The sequence below is a fragment of the Haemaphysalis longicornis genome, unplaced genomic scaffold (genome assembly GCF_048455015.1).
Source record: "Haemaphysalis longicornis isolate Haplotype H1 unplaced genomic scaffold, Haemaphysalis longicornis Haplotype H1 scaffold_2, whole genome shotgun sequence".
Lineage (NCBI taxonomy): Eukaryota > Metazoa > Arthropoda > Arachnida > Ixodida > Ixodidae > Haemaphysalis > Haemaphysalis longicornis.
The window spans coordinates 166483526-166494654 of NW_027526295.1; positions in this window are offsets into that span (position 1 = coordinate 166483526).

Consider the following 11129-nt stretch of genomic DNA (forward strand, 5'->3'; position numbering starts at 1 on the left):
ATAAAAGCAATAAAAGTGTAACATAAAATTTTCGTGTCAGTGCTCCTTTAAGGCTCGCATGAATAAAGTTTACTCCTCCCCCTCCACGGTGCAGGTATGCACGTGGGCCATATAGGAGGGGAAGTACTGGTAGACGTAAAGAAATGACTTCGCTGATCCATCGAGTTTTAGAAATGTGTAATGCAAAGCATCAACTATATCTTCGAAAATTTCGGATTGCGTACTTCAGTGATAGAACGAGCATGCATCAATCGGAATCTCGCACACGCCCGTATACGTACGGGAGACTTATGCACCTACGTGCGGGGTTACTTTTGCTTCGTCTTGTCCTCTTCTAGAAAACCATCTTATTGTGCCAATAAAACTATCATTATTATTATAACTTGGCGCTTATTTCATCTCTCACTCAAACAAAACAGCGTTCAGTAAAAGTATAATAGCACACGTAAACAAGAATCTAGTTATACGCTGGAAACCTTAAGATGTTTCGGACATTTGTTTGGTTTATTTACTGTTCACATACACTCAAAGGGAGTCGATCTGTCCAGCAATGTCTTACATAACATGACATTAGCTGTTGACGGCGAGTTAAAATCGCTAGCAAGCACTCCGCGCATGTAGTGAATGTTATCCTTGAAGATAGGCGGCCGCGGCAGCAGCTTCATTCGTATCATCGACAGTATGTGTGCTGCAGCACGGGGGTAGATAAGCTCGTTTCCGCAGTTTCCGCAAGCAACAAAGTGACACAGTATAGATAGATACCAAGGTGTGGTAGAGTGAAGCTTTGGAAATTGCTCATACATGACTGACGCTCTTCACAAAACTGAATTTGGCGCCTAATCCCCCACCTGTTTTTGCTTTATATTTTATTTATTTTGGTCCATAAAAATTGCATGTGTTGGGAACACTTATAAAAAGTATACAATACGTAGTAAATATACTCAGTTATTGCCACAAATGCTGCCTAATTTTTGTTTAGGGTCCTAAATTTGTGCCTGATTTTCGAAAAATTGTTTACCGTATCTTCAACTACTGATCTCGCGACAACAGCGTGGCATGGTGGCACCCGTGTTTAGACAGCTTCTTTTTCCTTTTAATTACGCAAGTACGCCCTTTGGCATAAACTAAATGTGTTCAAGTAGTCCCGTCTCCCCAATAACGTCCAGGAGGGGCCGGTATTGGGTACCGTGCGTCCAGCGGCGAAAGTCAGGTGGGCGTCCTGGGTGGTACCCACGGTGTAAGTGGTGGTACCCGAGGGCCCTCATGCGGCGAACTCGTGCTGCCTGGAGACCGGGACATGTCCCCAGGAGGTGGTCCAGGGTTGCTTCAGTGGCAGGGGCTTTACAGAAGGGGCATGTTTCTGGGGGAACTTTATGCTGATGCCTTTATTTCCGGGGACAAAGCTGCGCCCACGCGGGTTCTCCGAAGCGCCACCTCCTCGCGGTGGGTTAAACCGCCAGGAAGGTCCCACTCACGCGGAGGAAGAAGGGCACGCGTGGAGCGCCGACGAGACTCCTTGTGAATGATGAGGGTGTCACTCTGCGACAACTGGAGTAGGGCTAGCGGGGGGATGGCAGGCCGCGTCAGCGTCAGTGTGGGCAGGTGTCGAACGTCTATTCAACAGGACTCGCACGGGGCACCATAATGAGTTCACAATGCTATGCACATCGCAGGTCAAGTCGAGCGACTTAACGACGCGTCGGAGTTCCCGGACTGCCTGTGTGGAGTCTGTGTACAGGTGAAGGCACGACGGCGGGTTTATGTGTAGGCGAGGCTCTAACGAGGATAACCCATCTCGGATGGCCAGAAGTTTTGCCATGATTGAAGGAAGAGGTGCCTCGGTGAGGAATGAGCAGGTCTGCTGCACTTCCGGATGAGTTGGGCACACAATGATGGTGTGTGGGAGATTTTGGGCCATTCCTGCGTCGACGGACACTTGCATTGCATCGGCTGTGCCATCCGACTCCGAGGGAAAAGGGTTGGGCTGCAGTGCCTGGTTATGAAAACGGCGTATCCGGGTCAGCGGCCGGTTGTCTGTGGATTGGATTCGGCTCCAAGGGGGAAGGTCAGGCGATTTTTGTTATATAACAGGTGACCTATATATAATCGAAGTAGTGAGCCAATGCCACAGCATCGGGATCTGTTTGAATTTTTAGGCGACGTGCAATCCTCCTCTGTCCAACAAGCTCGTCCAGGGTGTTCAGCTGGGCCTCCGCTTGTGCGTCGGAGTTGGGGTCAGTCGAGGCAGGCCTGTGATAGCTCGCATAGCCTCTCGGTTTACACTTTCCAGTAGTCCCAGTCCCTTCGTGTGAGATGCCGAAACTAAGCTTGGTATATCAGCCGGGGTTGCAAGACAGATCGAACTAGGATGCGTGCCATGCGACTACAGGCACCGCCGTTCTTCTGGGAGATCCGTCGGAAGAGATGCAGCGTCTTAGAGGCTTTATCGCGCACGGCGCAGATACACGGAGTCGCGGACCCAAGGGCGTCTAATTCAACTCCAAGCACTCGCACTGACGACGCTGGATTGAGGGCATATGGCCGTTTAAGGTCCAGGTGAGGGGCGTCTGCGAAAGACGACGCTGGCCCCACCTATTTGTGATCGACATGAAGGTCGTCTTTTCAGCTGAAAGTGTCAAGCCGATCTTGGCTCACCACTGCTCCGTTTTGTCTAAGGCCTCCTGAAGGCCTGCCTGTCTGTTCAAATCTGCATATACTGATCAGACTGCGATGTCATCGGAGTAGATTAGAAAGAAAATGTCTGGAATGGTAGTTAACTGCCACGCGAGGGGAAGGAGTGCCACATTAAACAACACTGGTGCCAACACAGAGCCCTGAGGTACTCCCCGCTCAGAGGTGAAATACCCTACCCTTTCCTTGCCGATTCGTACAGAAAAGGTACGACTGTCAAGGAAAGACCGCACCAAGTTGCACACCATGACTGGAACTGTCAGCTGACGTAAGATGGTAAGGATCGCTGAGTGACTGACATGGTCATAAGCCTTTAAAACATCCATGGTTAGGAGCGTTCATATGCTGCGAGCTCTGCCACCCAAAAGTACCATGTTCGAAAGATGTTCCAGGCCATCTTCTGTATCGAGGTGTTGGCGGAAACCTATCTGAGCTGGATGATACCACAGGTAGCGCTCAAGAGGACAGGCGAGTGGCGAGCATACGTTCCAGCAGCTTGCTAATAGCACACGTCAATGCAATCGGCCTATAAGGTTACTCATGCGGTCCACTATGTCGCGAAATTCATGTCCCTCCTTGACTGGTTTCCTTGCCACTCGCCATTTTTGGGCGTAGCAAACGAGTGTTTTCGCCTCCATTGTCGCACCCGGGTCGGCTGGCCATGTGTTTCGGGGGTAGAGGTAGGCGAGAGTGCCGCGGCCAGCGGAAGCCTACGCCCCGCGGATTCTCGGCAGACGCGCGGCCCGAGGGACTGTGTGCACGGTGCAGCGCGGGGTTTGCGGGGAGAATGGGCTGAGAACTGGCGGTGGCCGGACAGATGGCCGGGACGCGGCGTCGGCTTTGCGGGCTGTGCTGGGGAGGACGAGCGACGACGGCGGTGAACTCCGGGTCCCCGAAGAGTGCCTCAAGGAGGTGAAAGTGCGCGGCCAATGTTCGCCCAAATTGCGTCGCTGATGAGCGGCGCCCCATCACAGACGGCCGACAGCCTTCGTCACCCCGGCGAGATCATCAGCCGGACCGCAGCTAAGTTGTTCTCCCCCTCTCCACCCTTCTTCGGACTCTTTCTAATCGTCTTCTCTGTTGTATTTCTCTAATTGGAGTGCACGGGCCTCTCTATCCGCCTCCTTCAGTGCACCATGCTGTATGTATTCCTCGCGGGTCTTTGTTAGCAGTTGGGGGAAGCCTCCAACCCCACCTATTGTACACTTTAATATCCCCTTCATCTACTGTCGTCTCCTTCTTGGGCTCGTAACGGCGGGTACCGTTTCCTTCATTGTGATCAATGTACTCTGTGTCGGTTTCTTGGCAGCTCTGACCCCTACGGGGTGTCAACTGCAGTACGTTGTTTAGTCGTCATACCCTATTTGTCAGCCTGTTCTTGATTTCCTGTGTATGTGGAGAAAGTAAATGTGCTTTGTTTTGAAACGGTTATCCCATGCCCCGTCTCGTGCTTCACACCAGCGGCCAATCAGGCGTGGAGGCCTATCGCCGGTTAGCAGGTCCGAACCACATCCTCGAATTCGCACGTAGGGGGGAGTTGTTTGGAGCTGGGAGCTCCCCTGAGGCCCACATGGCGTTGGGTGAGTCAAGCATCCACTGAAGAGCTGGGCCATCAGCGTTCTTGAACACTTCATCAATGTCCACCTGAGCTGAGGACGCACCTGCTTCAGGAGGGAGGTAAAGTTGGCCGATGAATGGTGGTGGAGCCTGGTCGAACGCCGGGAAGAGTGCTATGGGTAACTCTAGTGCAAATTGTTTTGGCGTTTTTTCGGAGGCAAGGCACGCAGTAGTGGCAGGGTCCGGTGGTCGCGCACCAGCTCACATGCTGCGGAATATGGAAGATGTCGTGGATGGTCCAATGGACGCGCACCAATCTAACCACCTTTGTCTAGAAAGGCGCTTCTCGTGGCAGCGGGCAGCGGTTGTGGCACGATTTAAAGAAGCTCGCAATTCTGGCGATCCTGGATCCCTGTTCACAGCCCGTTCAGCTTGACGACGAGCTGCCCATAATCGAAGGATATGCAGGTCAGGAACTGGCCTAGACTCGTCCACCCAAGTTGTCCGCGTTGCATCCTTAAGGGCGGCGCATAAAACAGACATTGCGTAGCATAGGGTTCCAGGGAGAGAGCTGTCTAACACCCTCCTAAACAAGTCCCAGTCAGTTACACGACAGCGGCACCGTAGGCATCGTAGGGACATTGGAGCCAAACTAAGACGCAGGGGATAGTGATCACTGCCCCAACAGTCTGGCTCACGGTCCCGTGAGACCGGAGTTACGCCCGTCCACCAGGAAAGGTCCGGAACATAAGGGGGCGCGCGAGGATGATCTAATCGACGTGTCGATATGTGCAGAGCATAAACTGCTGACTTGTGAATGTGTCTAACACTGTAACAGCACGCGCACTGAACGAAGGGTAACCCCATGCTTCATGAGATGCATTAAAGTCCCCACCGACTAGCACTAGGCATTCGGGGTACGTACGGCGAAGGCGAGCAAGCCAGCCCATTCGCAGTCGGGGTGTACTGCCACTATACGGACGCACGAAGCACGACACCAGGATCACGTCTGTGCGGAGTAGGCGCGAACCAATACGGCAACCACTTCCTGCCACGCACTGCACCAAGACACCAACGGCACTTGCGTCTGGGGGTAACAGGTGGCTACGTACACCGCCACTTTACCAGGTGGACCAGATGCATTGCTGCAACGGCCATCCGGAATGCTTGGTGAAGAGTATGAAGTGAATCCCGTAATGCGGGTCATTGAGTTGGTCTCCTACAGGAGAAGAGCCCACGCGTTAGTGTGCCCATGCGGAGGCGAGACTGGAGCTCTCCTACCTTGGTCGCAAGACCTCTGCAGTTCCATTGAAGTACACACTTGTGTCGTAGCGGGCTTTCACATGTGTACCTTGAGGGGCCAAAAGCAAAAGCGCCCGTGTGTTCGAGATTTCGGCGCAGGTTAAAGATCCCCAGGTGGTCAAAATTATACCGGAGCCCTCCACTACCGCGCGCCTGATCGCCTGTGAAGCGTCGGCGCGTTAAACCCCACAATCAATCAAATCAATATTCCCTTCACAAATTTACTGAAACAGTTTTTTACACAGTGCAGAGTTAAAAAGCAATGGAACAAGAAATATCCACTCGCAATTGGAAACTTTTACGGATCACCTCCCCTCGAACACTCAGCAGACAACTACCGTAAATTTCCGAAAGAACGCCCACCCTAGGTACAGATATATCGAGAGAAAATTGCGGTACGGGCAAACTTTCGGGTCGGTGCGAAAAACTGCAATAAAGGTGGCCACACCATCATCGAAAACTGCGGAAATATATATATTAAAAAAACGAGATGGTGAACTTTCGGATCAAGTGCGAAAAGGACGAATAAGTGACTGTATCAACACATGAAGAGAAGATTAGCGTTTATTTTGTTTGTTCACTCATCGGCGCTAAAGCCTGTGATTTCAGGGGGTGGGCTATCTTTGGGGTATTTTAGTAAACTGCGTATTTGGGGGGCGGGGGATGATTCGGGGGAGGGAGTTCTCTCGGAACTTTACGGTAAGCACTCCTTACCAGCTGTGAATGCAAGTATTAATGTCGGATTAATGTTGAATTCCGCAGGGTGCTCCAGATGGCGTATACCTACGTCGGGAGATTGGCCAAGATTGCGGCGTGCCGCCGCGGTGGCTCAGTGGCTAAGGCATCGCGCTGCTGAGCACGAGGGCGCGGGTTCGATTCCCGGCTGCGGCGGCCGCTTTTCTGATGGAGGCGAAAAGCTTAAACGCCCGTGTGTGCGAGATTTAGACGCACGTTAAAGATCCCCAGGCGGTCAAAATTAATCCGGAGCCCTTCATTACGGCGCGCCTCATCGCCTGCGTTGCGTCAGCGCGTTAATTCCTACAATCGATCAATCAAGATTGCGGCGACCGCCCGGCAGCAGCGTTCCCGGCGCACGTTTTTCAAACCAAGCATACCCACGTAAGAGTGACGAAGATCGGCAAAAAGAAAAAGACAAAAAAAAAAAAACAAAATCCAGCGTTCGCCGTCATTGCGGCAACACTTGCTCGGAACGAGAAAGACACGTCGTAGCGCACGCCTCTTCAAGGGGATGTCCAATGAGTATCACTTCCAAAAAAAAAAAAAAAATGAAGGAAGCCCACACCCATAGCAACAATGATAGAGTAAAGGTCGTTGCAGCAACGAAGAAGCAAATCGGATCCAACCGTGGACTTAAACCGTCGTAATGGTCGTGAAGGTTGCGCGCAGCTTCGCTACCATCAAGTCTTACGCGTTAGTCTGAGCTTCCTTCATTTTCTTTGTTTTTATGCTGTTTGCATTCTCGGCCATTTTTCACGGAACATTTAGGTCACACCTACACCGGACGCCGCAATGTCGGTAAATGGGGGCGTTTAATGACTTCGGATTAAAATTTGCATGGTCTACCCGTGGACAGAGAGAGCGTGCGGAGAGGTGACGTCAAACCGAGCCGGTAGCGGTGGCAGAGCCTTCGTTCAACTGCCGGCTTTGTTGCTCGGGGAGCGACGGTAAGGGATGGCTCCACGATGACTTCCGCATTTGACGCACCCGTCGCAGCGTGTAATAACATAAAATGAAGCGTGAAGCGAGTACAGCACCGAACGGGGGCAAAAGGTGATAGAATGGGGATGATGGTGACGAAATGCCTATACTCAACAACGAAAGCAGTGACAAACAGCAAACGCCGCTACTAAAGCGAGCGAACTGACCGTTGAAACGGTTGGAACACGAAGGGCGTGCAAGAAACGCACAGGGCTGAGCCACAAGTTAACGAGAAAAAACGATAAGACGCTTCAAAGATTCGCTAATAGATAATCCATAATTCTAGAACAGTCATAGCCCTGGTGGGGGGGGGGGGGGGTGGAGGGGGAGAGAGGGGGCACGGGGAAGGCAGTCAGTCGATGGCCTGGTAATCTTGCGCTTCGTTATCGCAACGCATGCCCTAACGCCGTGCTTGCTCGACACGCATCTCTGGGTTGCTTTTGATGTAGAATTAAATGTATACTCCGAAACCGGTCTATTGCTATATAGCATTGTGTGGTTGCGAAAAAGAAGTCGCACAGGGCTGCCACGCTTTCACGATGAAACTCATTCGGTCAAGACGATATTGATATCATAGTTTAGTGCCTTTAATATTCAGTTTCAAAGAGCAGGCATTTGTCTGGGACGCTTTGAACCCCCGTGGAGACTTCCAGCTACTTATCTGGCTATACCTTGGGTGAATCGCTTTGCATTCGGTTCAAATTCGTAATAGATTCGTTCAAATTCGTAATTCCGTTCAAGCCAGGATTAACCTTCTGCCGGGACGGAAACGTCGAAGCATTGCTCCGCGAGCCACCGTCAACCCTTTCAACATCGACGAGCATGGTCTTGCCTTCACCATCTTCGGGACTTTCGGACGGAATTTCGGAAAGACTGCCAGATGCATTTAAACCGGTAGTTTCATCTCCTCTTTTCGTCACCTCCGGGAATCTCTCCGCCTCCGAGAGCATTTCTGCACCTTCCGTACCGCCATAGCCACCTGCAGACCTCACGTCCGTTTTGTGCAGCTTACCACTGTCACCTTTTAGGGGCTTCTGAATGTTCAGGTCGACCACGTTTTCTTCGGCCATTGGTATTAGCGCGATAGTGGTGGCCCTATTGAGCAGCAAGCGGTCTTCCTGGCGAAGAAGGCTCAGGAGCGCGTTCGCCATGGCCGCTAAAATGATGATCAGCAGCAGCAGCCCTCCCAGGAGCGCCATCACGGCGCCGCGTGAATACGTGCCAAACCTATTCGCCCTTTGCGGCTGGGCCGAGCACGATTTATCGTCGGATAGCCGTCGATCAGACGAGCCTGCAGAAACGTAGCTGCTTGCAGATGAAGCGACCTTTGCGTAGACATGTCTGATCGAGTTCAGGACCCAGCCTGTCGCCTTTGTGTCTATGCCGAGCCGCGAACCACTCCTGTTGCTCTTCAGGGCCTCCACACTAGGGACGGAACTTTCGCTGCTGAGTGATCCGGACGTGCTCCCGGAGGAGGCCTGGCTAGAGCTCGGTTGCGACGAAAGAGCGCTGTAGTAAGTGCGGTCTTCATCCTTGTTTTCCACTTCAACTGAAGATGACCGGTCTGTATCACTGTCGCGACTCGATCCTTTGCCATCCGTACTCTCGGTGGTCGAGGGAGCGGATTCCTTGGTTCCATCCACACTCCCCAGTTCCCCCGCAGTCTTCGTTGCGGTAGGAGCAGGCTCGACGTTGTGCGGCTCGATGTTAAAGCGCAATGTTTTGGTGGATCGCCGGTGCAGAGTTTCTGAGATACGAGCCTCTGATTTCAGGATGCCCGGAAGAGCTGGCCTGCAACACTGAAACGGGCAGGGAGAGCGCGCAGAGTGCCATGTAACGTCACCGAGCCGTGAATGAGCCGAGCCGTGGAATGGGTGCGAGTCCATTGCTGTTTCTCGGTGAATGGGCGTGTCCTCTATGACGATGGCGTTCGTTGGGAATCTTTTGTTGTTGTCGTTGTTGCTCCTCTGGGACTGGCGTATACCCAACTAAGGGATCGGCCATCAGCGGTTGAAGAATCGTAGTATAGGCTTCTATCTTCTCTAATTTTTGAAATATTACTTCACAGCAACAGTGACATCACGAACACGCTAACTCTTCCCCCCCTCCTACCCCCCCCCCCCAAAAAAAAAAAGAAAAGAAAAAGCTCCCGACTCCAAATTACTTGGGAGTGAAGACGACAGTTACACTAACTGTGGACATGTATGTGTGGTGTATAGACAAAATACAGATTTTTCGATAGCCACCGTTACGTATCCCCTAATCCAAAAAAAGATGACATCAAGTTCGTGCGGACGCATTTGCCTTGTTGAAACGCGACCAACGCGCGTACTTTGGTGATAGTAGCCGGTGACCTTAATTAATGTGGATAACTCCAAACCAGGCAAGAAGTTGTTCATCTGGTTCAAGTTAGAAGAGTTCAGACAAAAGGACATGGGCAGGGGGAGTGGAGTTGAAAAAATTCGTAGCCAACGTCTCACAAGTGTGCGCTACATAAGTGGGTTGTACAAGCGAAAAGCTGCTTTCGTTTTTTTTTTCGAGGATGATGAAGTGAAATGTGGCGCATATCACTGAAGCGAATTAGTCAAACTTCTGTTCGTATCTACATTCCATAAACCAGCTCAAATAATTATGCTTTTCATAGTGTCACAGTGTGTTAAAGGGGCGCAATTTATGAAGGCGGGAAGAAGAAGAAAAATACCATGCGCTCTATTCGGCAACCACAACAACTGCAGCATGCAGTTACGTAAAACTACACACGAAGCTATTACCAATGTTACTGTACGGTGTCCAAGCTTTTGAAGTACGTGCATGCTAGCAGTTGTGTGAATGATTTTTTAATAACTATATTTGCAACGAGCATAAATGCACTGGAATGTAGTTCTTGGGGTGGCACAGCTGACCAGCTCCGACCTTTCCTCCCAGTGTAGCCAGGTCAAGAGGAAACCCGGCACCCACCAGGTGGGTGCCCGCACATCGTCTATTTAAAGGAGTACTGACACCAAATTTTGACGCCTAAAAAATGATATAATTGGCTTCAGTAGTTTGTACAGATGCCTCACAAAAATTTTTGCAGCGATCCGAGGCCGGAATCACATCTAAAATCGATTTTGATTGTCCCGGCCGCGAGCTTCCACAAATCGGCAGCACTAGCGAAATCGCTTTCGGCGTGATGAAACATCAGCCTGCGCATGGAGGAAAGAATACCCTGCGTGTCTGGCCGGTTCAGGGTGACGTCATATAGTCGTTTTCGGAACCGGAAACGATATCCTGCGCTGGTGTTGTCGGTGGTATTCGTTTGGGCAGGAGACGTGGGCGTAGCTGTGTGAGCAATGCTTGTAAACTTTGCGTGTTCGACGTCTTTGCTCTTCAGTTCGTGGCCGGCGCATGGTGTTCCCTTGCACTGGTGCCGAAAACTGCGCGGTGCCGGCACCGCGTGGTGCGCGATGTCGACGCGCACTGCGGCGACACGGCGGTGCGCGTCGCCGAGCTCGCCTGAGTTGTGCTATGGCAAGGTCGCGGAATGCGAAGCACTGCTCGTGGAAGCCTGTCCGAGCAAATCGACGACGACGCCAAGATGCATTATTTTCCACGCGACGACATGCAGCGCTAAACGTGGACTGAGTTCGTGCGCGGCGGCGGCCGCAAGAACTGTCGCCCAAGCCAGCGGGCTCGGCGTTGCTCTGGTCAGCTTGGGTGTTGGGAACTTTAGGCTTAGTGTCGTGGCGACTATTTGATCGCTGGTATTGCTGGTATATCTCTACAACTGCGAATGACCATCCCTTACACAACTTTTCACCACACTATCATCCCCTTTTTCGCATATGGAGCTTTATTTTGGCGATAATTTCCGTTTCAGC